We start from the raw sequence: 13,865 nt of genomic DNA on the forward strand, positions 1-13,865 counted from the left end.
TCTCCAGTCGAAGGGGAACCGTCCCATCGCCACACAGCCACACCGCACCCAGTGACCAGTCTGCGCCAGCGTCGTTCCGGTCAGCCCAAACTCGGACAACAGCGCCCAGAGAGTTGATCAACCGGATCCAACCCACGAGAGTTTGACTCCAGAAACCAACCGGTGGTTTCGAGGATGCCAGTCCAGAGAGTGTTGGCGACACTATGCCAGCTCAACCGTCACAGACTGATACCGAACAGTCAGACAATGTTCCCGAGTTGCGCCGCTCCGGGCGCCAACACAAACCCCCATCTACCTCAAGGACTATGCGTGTTCGCATCTGGGGGAAGGGTGTTATGTCCTGAGGACTCAAGGAGTTCTCACTCAGGTCCACTCACTTTGTGTGGGCGTTATTCCCCCATTCCCATTGGTCAGTTCTCCCCAGCAGCCAGCTATAAAAGCAGGCTGCGGGGTCCAACTGGCTGCTGATTGTTGCGAGCCAGTTCCAGGCTTGGCAAGCACGGTCAGCCCTTTATTTGTAAAATAAAGTACTGTTGCACTCATGCTCTGGTTCAGCCTTTCATTGCTCAAACTTAACACTTCTGGTAGAGAAACAGTCATAGATTCTAATCTTTCAATAATTAGAAAGTTGGACCAGAGTTGGAAGATCCAAGAACAAATCCCTGTATAACATACAACACCAGGAAGTTCCCTGGGCCCGTAATATAGGTGCTTAGAAATAGTAGTATTCTGTTACTGTGTTCTCTCTCTCTCTCTCTCTCTCTCTCTCTCTCTCTCTCTCTCTCCCTCTCCCCACCTCTCTTTCTTGCAAAACAGCTGCAACAAATTCTACCAGAACTCTCAGAAAAAGAGATGTAATTACTATTATTTATATTCTTATGCTACTGATTGAATTAAGGAAGAATGTGGACCATCCTCTACTAAATAGTTGAAAGACATTTCAGATTCCAATAACCCCAAGTAAAACAATAATGTCGTCATTAATTTCACAATGAAACCTTGAATTAACTGTAATTCAGAGGTCTGACAGAACATATATGTCTGCTCTGAAACACTCTGTACTTTTCATTATCCAACAGTTTAGAGTAACTTTTAAATAACATGCAGCAATCATTGCCTTCTTACTAATTCCACTGATTATTGTGGAATTAGATTCATAATTGTCAGAGTAATACTACTCACAGACAAGGCCATATGTTTAACAAAGAAACCACTAGATTCATCATTTGTACACTTCATTACATAGAGTTTATATGTCACCTAATATTAATTAGATTATGTCAGTTATATACTGTAGATGCTTAGGAAGTATATTAACCAAGTACTATGTATTTTGATTGGCACCAACTCCCAAAATCTCTAGCACAGATTAGTCAATCATTTGATTTTTTCTTAGTTGAGGTTGGCCAAAAATTTGAAACTTCATACACAATGTGCTCTGATATTGAACTATGGTTCCAATGTCTGATGCAATCATTCCCACACTTTACTGAAAATCATTCTTGGTAATTATTAGCATGTTAGGTAATCATCTCCCCACTGGTTTAGTAAAAGATAGTAATGTAGTAGGCGTGCAATAATACCCAGAGCATTTCAGAATGATTTATAAAAGACTATGGCTTTTATGAATAAGGAAGTGTGCAGATAACATTTTCATTAAAGGCGAAAGACTGACTTTGCTTCTAAGTGGAAGAATTGAAGATGCAAAGGAATTCTTTAAATGATGAAGCAGTATGAAAGTCACTTAGTTCAAATAAACCTATATGTTGGGGGAAAGCTAATGAGAATATTTTACATTGGTTAGATTTATCTAACATTCATGTTCATAACCAAAGCTATAACTCTCTAATTTGACAACTATGAAAACTTTGGTGGGTTTTTTAAAATTATTATTATTATGTTTCACTAATCTTTTTTTCCTTACACTTTAATTCTGACAGGTATTCTATTGAAATGAGCTTTTTATACTGATTTGACTTTTGTTCCAAATAAATTTAGTGATGACTGTAAAATCTTTTAATCATTCTTCTTAAGGTAACTGTCAACAGAACTTGAAAGTTTCGAGGTGGAGAAACTGAGAAATCCACAAATATAGAAGTGTCAGAAATTTGACAATACTGTAGTTGAATGTCTTAAATTTAGAACTAAACTTCAGATCTATAGTGATGTGTTTACAACCTGTTCTGAGGTTTAAAGATTCCAAAAATATTTATCCTCATGGAATCTGTGAGAATTTTATATAACCCTGTCAACCTGTGCAATACAAGAATCCTTTCTCTTAAGAAAATACGGGGAAACTAAATGAATAGAGCTTTTCATCTTTCCTTAATCATTAATAATCAGGAAATGCTGTCCAGATGCAGGAGTTTACTGATATATCTCTCACTATATATCTCTGTCATTTTTTTCATATCCATTATTATTTTTGGATAGATAAAATAAAAGAAGTAAATTGGCAGTGAGATCCTTTGATGAATATCATAATCTTTAATATAATAAGTTTTTTGTTCTTTTATCATAGGGGAATCTAAGAGTTCTTCCTTTGTCTCTTTTTCTTTTTGATTCTATGCAACCATGTATGAAATCCTATTAAGTGAACTTTTCTAGTGAAAAGTTGTTCTGCCATCTAAAATGTGGGCAGGATTCAAAAGCAATAAACATGCACTGAGGTAAAAGATGACAAGATTTAAGAATAATATACACAGGAAATATCTATAGATAAGGCAATAAAACAAAACATAGCTTTGTTAAATAAAGGAATGTTAATATATAACAATATAAGTTGCATATTATTTTAGTAATTGGATTGTTCTCCAGTTAATTCCAGATAATGCACAACACCTTTTTCATATAAGTCTAAACTGAGGCTCAAAATACTTGGATTATCTGCCAACTCTTACACTTTTTACAAAATGGAGGGGATTTAAATAATACAACATCTGGAGGGGGATTATACAGCTTGGATGAAACCCAAACATTGGAATAATTGCTATATGTCAGAATAAGAGTTGACAATGACTTGATGGAACATCATCAATCAATTCTTCCCCAGGTGTTGGACCAGGGAGTATGTGTTAAGATAAATATTATATTTGTCAATTTGTATCAAACTGTCAAGCTTCTAAGAGCTTATATAACATTCCATTTCAATTACTCACCCTTGTAATTTCACATATTTATTGTTTATACTTCTTGTCTAGTAGTTATCATGAGTATCAGCTCATCAATCTTGCCCTCCCTGCCAAGGGTCTGGTCTTGCCAAAGCACTTCTAAAGGAATACATGACACTCTTTAGCTAAAGTATGTAAAAAAACAAAAGCCCAATTAAACAGGGACAATTATAGAAGACTATCTATTTGGAGGAGGGAACCTAAAGCTTTAACTAGAATGTATGCACAAGAATGCAAGAATGTAGTCATTTTATAGAGGTAAGCACAGGAAAAAAAATGTCACATGTCACTTAAATTTCTTTGCCATTACAACTGTTGTCTGCGCTACTACTACAAATGTCAGTTATCTTACAACCAATACCAGAGACGACACTGTTTCTCCACAACAGCAATAGTAGCAATGTTAAAATATCCGAGTCCAATTTATCTAAAATGTTATGCTATCTGTAAAGATAATCACAATTACTGTTTAGTAAGTCAGTATTTTGCATAAATAGGATCACACTGAATATTTTAAATACTTAAAAATAAAAGTGCTAAAATGTAAAAAAAATGTAAAAATTGTAGAAATTGTATTAGCAAATCACTGATTGCCAATAGAATCAAAGGAATCAGTTTAAACATCTGAATGACTGTTTGATGAACCAGAAATACTGAAGAAGATGTACTGAAGTTAGCATGCCATGAAGGCTTGCTGAATACTATGAAGAGACCAAACTGACCTACAGGAAAGACCAAGTGAGGATTAGAAATGAGAAATGGCAAAGCAAAGTATTACATGAATGGTCTATTAAAAAATAGGCAAAATTCTGGCAACTGCTAAGAACAGGAAAATTGAAGAAGAAACTGAGGGGCTAATTATGGCTGCACAAGACCAAGCCATAGGAACAACAGCATAGAAAGCCAGAACTACCAAGACAACAACAGATAGCAAATGACACTTTTGCAAAGAAGCTGAAGAAATGGTGCTGCACTTAGCTGTTGCAAGAAGCATTAGCAAACTGAATAAAAACATTGAATGAATGTTGTAATTTTGTTACAGAAAACTGGATGGAATACCTGATAATTTAGAAGAAAAAGAGCAAAACTTGAGAGTCTTGATAAATTAAAGAGTTGAACTAAAAATCAAACAACGAAGGGGAATAGGAAAAAAAAAATCCACTGCAAATGTGTAGTTTGAGGGACATCTATAAAGATTCATAATCATAAATATGAAAATAGTAGCTGACCACAAACTGAACCAGAAACAAACATAACATCAATAAAAAATAGCTGTTAAAAAGGAATACCTATACAGTGGTTTTACAATGTACATGCATACAGATAAATTTCAAAATCACAGGAAATAATAGTTTCACTTATACATTAATACACTTATACACTTTATGTACTAAGATTAAGAAAAAAAAGTAGAATAGATTTTAGGAGAAGCCTCCTACACTATTACCACTACTACACAACTACCACTACTCCTACACTACTACTACTACTACTACACAACTACCACTACTCCTACACTACTACTACTACTCACAATATTAGACAACACAATAGCGACAACAGAGACCTTCAAGTTTCTAGGTTCTATAATATCTCAAGACTTAAAATGGACACCTAACAACAAATATGTTATCAAAAAAGCACAACAAAAAATGTTCTTCCTGCACCAAGTCAGAAAGCTCAGGCTGCTCAAGGAGCTACTGATACAGTTCTACAGAGGAATTATTGAGTCTGTCATCTCTATAACTGTCTGATTTGGCACTGCAACTAATCAAGACAAACACAGACTTCAATGGATAATTAGAACTACAGACACAAAAATTGCTACCAATCTGCCTTCAATTGAGGACCTGTACTGCATGAGCCAGAAAGAGGGCTGTGAACTATCTACAGACCCCTCATATTGTGGACATAAATTGTTTCAACTTCTATCTTCAAAATGACACTATAAGGTACTGAACATCAGAACAACTGGACTCAAGGACAGTTTTTGTTCCATACTAGCAGGCTTGTAGGCCTGCATTCCTATTGGTCTGGAAAAGCCGGGCCGTGATTGGACAGAACTTAGCGTTCTGATTGGTTCTTATTCGGCTGCTGCGATTGGGTAAAACCAAGCGTGGCAGGCTCAAATACATGTCATAGGCTGCCTAGCCGCAGCCAGCTCTATAAAAGGAGCTGCCTTGGCTGGGAGTCTTGTCTCAGTATCTGATTTCCTAATAAAGAGCTGTTGTCACTATTTCGAGTCTCGTCTCTCCTTGGGACCCACCACCCAGACATAACAGTTTTTATCCCCATGCCATTGCTTTGCTAAACAGTTAATTCTCACAACATTGTCAAACTATCTAGAAAGGCAGTATTACCATCATTATTCTCATCTTCCCTATTACCTATCACCTTATCTTCTCATGACTATAACTATGTTGCTTGTATTTTATGATTTATACTGTTTAATTAGTATCCTAGTATGATTTATGTTGATTACTTATTTAGTATCCATGACTCTAACTAAATGTTGCATCTAATCTTTTATGATGAATGTATTTTTACAATGACTATGATAATGATCTATCACTATTGTTGTATGTACACTGTGAGCTTATGCACCGGAGACAAATTTCTTGTGTGTCCAATCACATGTGGTCAATAAAGAATTATATTCTAACAAAGAAAGGCAACAAGAATAATCAGCAAATTGGAAACTATATGTTATGAGAACATGTTTGCTTAACATTGAAAAAAAAAAATGACTTAGGGGAGAAATAGTATTACTTTTCAATACCTAAAAATGGGTCAAAAAAGGTTGAGGCCTCTATTATTTCAGGAGACACAAAATAATAGATTTAGTTTACAGAAAGGCAGATTCCAATTTAATATTAGAAAACAAACTCTGTAATGAATTTGATGCTATCATTAATTATCAAGGGAGACAATGGACGTTGTGTCACTATATGTGTTCAAATAGGGACCTTAGACGTCTTCCTGGAATGTTTTAACTTCAATTCCTGTAATGAGTGGTAGATTGTATAGAATGGCCTTGATCTCTCTTTCACATCATATCATTCATTAAGCTTATCACAAACATGCAGATTCATAACAGCAAACATAAGTCATTCATTCATATATCTATATCTATATCTATATATAGCTATAGCTATCATCTACATCTACATCTATATCTATGTATCTGTATCTATACCAGAGGTGGTATTCAGCAGGTTCTGACCAGTTCTGGAGAACTGGTAGCAGAGATTTTTAATAGTTCAGAGAACTGGCAAATATCACCTCTGACTGGCCCTGCCCCCATGTATTCTCTGCCTCCCAAGTACCAGCTGATTGCCTGGGTTTTCTTTTGTTGCCTTGCACAGGAGAACGGAGCTCGAAAGCAGGTTAGTGGGGTGGGGAGGGAAGAATAAGTACCCTCCTAGATGAATACAAAAGTGCAGTAAAAAAGCTGGAACACACTTCCTCACTAGTCCAACACATGAAAGCCACAGGTCATGGCATCAACTTCAATGGCACGAAAACCCTAGCCACTATAGAAAACCCCAGCTACAGAATTATCAGAGAAGCCATAGAGATTGAAAAAAGACCTGATAGCATGAATAGAAGAGATGCCTCCACCAGACTGTCAATTATCTGGAAACCTGTACTATCAAACAAAAATATCTCCACACCACAAGCCAGGCAAACACCTGGGCACAAACATACTTTCCCTGATACCTCCAGCTCAAACACACCCCAACCAGGCACCCAAGATGAAACCTAGTTTCCTAATAAATGATAGCCGTCCGTTTACTTGGAGCCAAGCTGCACTAAAAGCCTCCAATACAGGAACAGAATGTTGCCAGCCAATCAAGACACAAAAAGAGCCACAAAACAGACAGAAGATATTAGAAACACCAATCAAGCAGAACACAGCAAACTCCAAGACCAATAAACACAGACCAAGACTCCCAACCAATCAGGATGAAGAAAAAACCATTCTGGTACAGCAGTCGGCTAGCCCCAAATTTAAAACTCAAACAGCTGTGAAAGTCTGACTCACAGACAAATACAATACAGAAGCCTGATAATGGCAGATGAGATTCTGCCGAAACGTTTCTACAACTTTAAAAGCACAACTATAATGACGTGGGAAAATACCCGAACAAAGCTGAATACCGTGTGTGTGTGTGTGTGTGTGTGTGTGTGTGTGTTAATATATTCATATAGAGAGAGTGAGTTACTGAGAGTGAGTGGGGCAGCCATATAACTTTTCTTAAATAAACAAAATTAATAAAAATAAAATCAGCCAGTCCAATTATGCTTCTTTTCATTACATTGTTGGGAACATTACTTACTGTCTTCCAGACTCCAAAATTGTTAACTTATAAAATTAAGAATTGTCTTCAGTAACAATCCAAATGGAACAGATTTGCTTTTTTAACTTTGAAAAGTCCTTATCTTTCACTTAATTCTTCAGTTTCTATCCTTGTTTCTTCTTGAATAAAAACCTTTCAGAGCTAAATCAAGCTAGCAGTTCATGGAAGTTATACATGATATATTGATTTGTTTGTCTTGTTGCAGAAAATACATTTGTGTGCCATTTAGAACTGTGTGTTTACATTTGTAAGTAAACTGTGCTTACAACTGTGTGTAAGCATTTGTAAGTCTTTGCAGTACAATCAATCAGTGGTGGACTGCAACAGGTTTAACAACTGGTTCTGTGAGTATGCGTGCGTGCCTACGGTATGCAGTGGTGGGATTCTTTTTTTTTTTACTATCATTTCTGTGGGCATGGTTTGGTGGGTATGGCAGGGAAAGGATACTGTAAAATCTCCAGTCAGAGGTGGTATTTGCCGGTTTTCCAAACTACTCAAAATTTCCACTACCAGTTCTCCAGAACTGGTCAGAACCTTCTGAATACCACTTCTGAAGGTGTGCTTCATGTGTGTGTGCAGTATTCAAATTACAGCAATTTGAAGCTCAACTGCTTACCTTCTAGGGCAGCCCTAGTAAGGCTGATGAGCCATGGAAATCAACTGCTGCGCAAATCAGCTAAGCCAGAAAGACAAGAAATATAGGACAGGATAGGGCATGGGTGGGCAGGTGGGACTAGCTGATGGTCAGAACTACTGATTCACTAGAACTGGTCCAAACTGGTGGTAGCCCACCATTGCAATCAATATAATGTTTATAACTGTAAATATTTCCATTATTTATCCAAGTATGTCAACAACTAGATTTTTAAATGACTCAGTCAAGACACCTTGATCCAATTGAAGATATGATAAAAACAAGAGCTGAGATTTATTTAGCAAATGAGCAGAAAGGGAGGAAGAGGTCAAAAAGATTCCAAACTATGTTAAAATTGGCTGGTGTTGAGCATAAATGTTCTGTACCTTACAGACCACAACATAACTCGTTTATAGAACGAAGAAGGCAAACATTACAAGCCATGGCTCGCACTATGTTATCTGACTCAGGTTTACCTGAAACACTGTGGGGTGAGCCCATAATGTGTAGTAACCATGTTTTGAACAATGTAGTTAACAGAACAACTGGAGAATTGCCATTCACTCATTGGCATGGCAGAAAACCAAATTTAAGTTACCTACACACATTTGGAGTTCCAGCATGGGTGCATATTCCCTCACAAGTAAGACTGAAAGGGCAACATAGAGCTAAGAAGTTATTTTTTGTGGGTTACAAGGACAACCATAGATCATTTAGATTCTGAGATCAAGGCACAGCTCATGTTTATTGTAGTGCTAGTGCAAAATTCCTTGAGCACTTTGGATGGGATAAACTGGAACAGGAATCCAGCAATGATATTATTATTGACACCCAAATAGTCCCTAAAGATAAAATCAGTAAACCCCAAATAGCCATTAAAGAGGAAGAACAGGAAGAAGTAGAAGAACAGGCACAGGAGGAGGTAGAAGAACAGGAGCAGATGGCACAGGAAAGTCCACCAGTTAGTCCTGTATTACCAAGACGTTCAACCCAAGTAACACGACCACCTGATAGATATCAGGCTAGTGTTGTATGCCAAGTGAATACAGTTCCAAGTAACTATAGTGAACTAAAACTGTATCCTGCTAAGGATCAGGCTGCTTGGCAGAAAGCAATGGATAAGGAACTGGAATCATTAAAAAGACTGGAGGTATACGAAAATGTTAAGTTGCCACTAGGTAAACATGCCATAGGATGTAAATGGATTTATAAACTGAAGACAGGTGTAGATAGGACTGTTACCCATAAAGCCAGGTTAGTAGCACAAGGGTTTAATCAGACAGCAAATGACTATGATGAGGTGTTTGCACCTAGTCTGAGGCTACTACATTAAGGGCAGCATTAGTGTGGGCAGTTAAGGAGAAATACATTGTAAATCATTTGGATGTAGAGACAGCATATCTGCATGCACCGTTGCAACACACTATATATTTAAAGAAACCTTTAGGTCTCAAAAATGATAATACTGATAATAATGATTGCTGGAAATTGAAAAAGAGTCTTTATGGTTTGAAGCAATCAGGATATGAGTGGAACCAATGTATAGTTAAAGAATTGATTAAAATTGGGTTTGTAGCTGGCATGGCTGATCCATGTTTGTTTAAAAGAGAAACTAATGGTATAATTTTATTATTGCTTTTATTCACTGATGACATAGGATTAATCACCAAAACTGAACAAGAAGCTACTGAGATAATTTCACTGTTGGAAAAGAAATTTAAGATAAAACAGTTAGGAGAAATCAAACAATATCTCGGTTTAAAGATAGATAGAACTAGGGGAGGATGCAAGATCTCACAGGCAGATAAAATTAACCAATTATTAAATTGGCATGTTAACAACTAGATTTTTAAATCAGACAGTCAAGAGATCTTGATCCAACAAAATGTACAATAAGAAAAAGAGCTGGGATTAATTTAGCAAATGGGAAGAAAGTGGTGAAATGCCTATTCTATTCTATTAATTTTAAAATAAATCTCCCAAAATAGGACAGAAATGAGTAATGAAGTAGATGTATGAAAGAGGAGTCCGGGTGGTACAGTGGCTAGAATGCAGTATTGCAGGAAAACTCTGTCCACAGCCAGGAGTTTGATCCTGATGGGGCTCAAGGTTGACTCAGCCTTCCATACTTTTGAGGTTGGTAAAATGAGGACGCAGATTGTTGGGAACGATATGCTGAGATTGTAAGACTGTAATGTAAAAACATCAGTGGGCAGTATGTAACTCTAAGTGCTATTGCTATTGCTAATAGTTGTGGCTTGAAGGGCCAACAAATGAAAGTGAATTTGTATTTAAATGGACTGGGATGGACAAGTTCCTAGAGCAGGGCTCCCCAAACTGGCTGAGGAATTCTGTGACTTGAAGCCCACAAGTCCTAAAGTTGCCAAGTTTGGAGACCTCTGTCCTAGAGCAATCAAGCTACCAAGAGAAAAGTGAAAGAAACTGCCTTGTCAGATTTGGCAAAACCAGTTGTTATGGACGTTTTGCAAGATAAGAAAGTGAGTTGGTTTGTTTAAATACATACAGTGCTTCTAAAGCTCACTCCGCATTTAAGGAAATAGCTTAGCATGTTGACTAGAAACTGCTGGCTCTGAAAAAGTCTCCTTGCAGAACAAAATGAGATTCATCTCACTGAATTATTGTTGTTTAAAGTTATTCATATATCTATGTGATACTTCCTCCATATATCAGTGTTTTTTCAGCTTAGTAATTTTAAGACAGGTGAATGTCAAATCCCAGGAGTTGAAATCTGCCCATCTTAAAGTTGCAAAGGTTAAGAAGTGCTGTTATATAGAATTGGTTCTGTTTTTCCATTTCAAAGTGTTCTATTATATTCATACTTAGAGAATTGGATATTTTTTCTTATTGGGTACCACAGAGGGAAGGAAAACAAATATCTTCTCTAGAGTACCCCCAGGCCAAGATGGAGATTTGGCAGCTGGCTTTTTTCCCCCAAATAAACAAACAAACAAATCTAAATTGCTTAGGAGCTAGTTCGATCTGGAGTCACCTAGTGAACCAAGAATTGATTCTGTGTTGAGAAGAGTAGAGTAGAGTAGAGTAGAGTAGAGTAGAGTAGAGAAGAGAAGAGAAGAGAGGAGAAGAGAAGAGAAGAGAAGAGCTACATTTACAAAGTCTTAAACTGGACTGATAATATTATTTAGCTTTAGTTGGCCTGTCTATTGATCAAGCTATCTTTCTGGAAATGTAGCAAGAAACCAAACAAATAATTCTTTTGAACATAGTGATATTTATATAAATAAGTGCATTTTTAAAATAGGAGGAAAGAGAATATAATATTCCATGAAATTTAATACTATCCAAGATTGTTATGCCCAATTTTTGCGAAGTTTTATATTAAGAAAAAAGACACAGAGAGAAACTAAGTGCAGTTTCTTAGAGGAAGAAGCATCCCTAGTCAATACTATTTTTAATCTATCTTGCCTATTTCTTATATTTATACTTATTTATTTAAAGGCTTTATTAAAATAAAATAAATTTATATTCTACCATCTACAGGAAGAAGATCAAAACTATCTATAGGATGGGAAGGTAAATGCTTTGGCTTGGATTTTTACAATAAAATTATCTAATTTTATACTTTTTAATCAATATGCAATCAAGTATGAAATTAAGTTTCAGGCTCATTCTTTGAATATTGCAGTGGGCTGCATGCATAGAAATGTGCCTCAAAAGATTATAGTTGTAAAGAAATTCAGATAGAAAAACTGTTAGATTGTAAAAAAAAAATTGCAAAAAAAAGTACATGCAAAATGCACACAACACTATAAACTATATGGTAAATTATTTAAGTTTGTTTGTTTTACTGATATGGAATGGCATAAACCAATGGGAAAACTGGAAAAAAAATTCTCTTTCTTAATAAAATAACTCCTTATAAACAAGAATAGAGTAAATCAGTTGATGTCTTCGTATGTTCAGGTTTCTGAAGATATGTTATTAGTACCAATCCCCATATCCCTTGCAAGGCATTTAAAATTCTCTGGCTGTATGATTGAATACACTTTAACTTAACTATTTTGCAAGATGTGGAAAAATGTTTTCTGAATTAAATTAATTAGGCTGATTCTCATGACAAGTTAAGGCTGTATTGATATCATTTGCCGTGCAATGAGTTTATTTGTGTTTTATATCTGGTCAACTTCAGATTCTGTATTGTCTTGACAGAGGTGATCAGGACACTTGATGGTGAAAGGTTAGAAATAGATTTAAAATAATAAAAGTTGGCTTTAGAAGACAGTGATTGAATCTAGCATAAGGATCTTTTAAAGGTGGAACAGTGAGAATGAAGCTGAATGCTCAATATGCTGCAAACTTATGTATTTAATTTTGTTGATTATGATTATTCTGTTTTGCATTGCTCTCCTGATCCCTGTTTCATTTACGTAGATATACAAGAGAAAACTGATTTTTCACTGAAGCTGTATTTTCTAGATTTCAGCTTGTCAGTGTTAAAAGCCAGTCAAACTGCAAAGCAGCATATTGTCAGTATTTTGAAGACAGGCAGAGGAAAATCTCTGCACATAGCTAATGGTCTTTACTTGAATCTATTTCCTTCAGATATCCATATATTTGGAATGGGATACATATCTAGAGCCAGAGAAAGATAAGCAACTAAGCCTTCAGTTAAATGCATATTTGCTGTGCATGTCCTTGAATATGTTTTCATATAATGTCAGGATCTATTTGTTCAGAACACTCAGTCATTCTGAGCTCAGCTATCAAGTTTTTCAATATGCAATTGATATGGTGGTCATCTGAAGGCAGTTGGTTGATGTCTGAGGATTGGGGAATGGAGAAAACAGGGACTGATAGAAGGGAGAGTGCAGGCAGTAATATATCAGTGGGAGTAGGAAAAGGGAATTGTGGTAATGTGAAATCTTCACATAGGGATAAGTAAAATTATATAACTAGATAAGCAATTTGATGTTCAGTGTGAGAGTTACATTGATAACTATAGCTAACTCCATTCCCACTTACATTTTTAAATAGTTTAATGTTTTAGTTGATAGAGAAGCTATGTGTTCCATTCAAATTTCATTTGTAATATTGTGGCGAACCATCCTCATTTCTTATGCCAAAGACTCCTGTAGTGTAACAAAATTAAATTACAGAATGTAGTAGATCAAAGAAGTGGGAAAGTCCACAGAAGCTTGGCATTCCCTGACCTTCAATATAATTCAATTGATGAAGATCTGATTGTATATGGACTAGCAACGGGCAAAGCTACCAGGAGGTGTGGTGTTTTTGTTTGTTTGTTTGTTTGCATAACGGCTTAAGAACTTAATTTTGTCAGAGTAGTAATCCATCTGATTAGAGAGAAGTTCAGCTACGTTACCTTTAATATGACTTCTCAGTTATACTTGAGAAATTACCAGTCAGTTGTTAGGGAATGTCTCCTACATTACTTTTATCAGAGAGTTTCAATACAATCTCCCTGGTTATTTAGCACACAAGCACACACATGGACACACAAATATGTGAGTGCAGAGGTCCAGATCAAGCATCAGGTGAGGCAATGACAGCTGTATAGAATGGAGCTCTTTCCACACATAGAAATGACTATTTAAAGCACTGAGTGTTCACCTAACATATAGCCTCTATTGACCACCTAATCTATTTGACTCTAGCTTTCCGTCCTTTTCCAGCTATGACATAAACCAGAAGCTTTTTATGCCT

This window comes from Pseudonaja textilis, chromosome 3 (genome assembly GCF_049901715.1).
Source record: "Pseudonaja textilis isolate UNSWEBS1 chromosome 3, rPseTex1.2, whole genome shotgun sequence".
NCBI classification, from domain to species: Eukaryota; Metazoa; Chordata; class Lepidosauria; order Squamata; family Elapidae; genus Pseudonaja; species Pseudonaja textilis.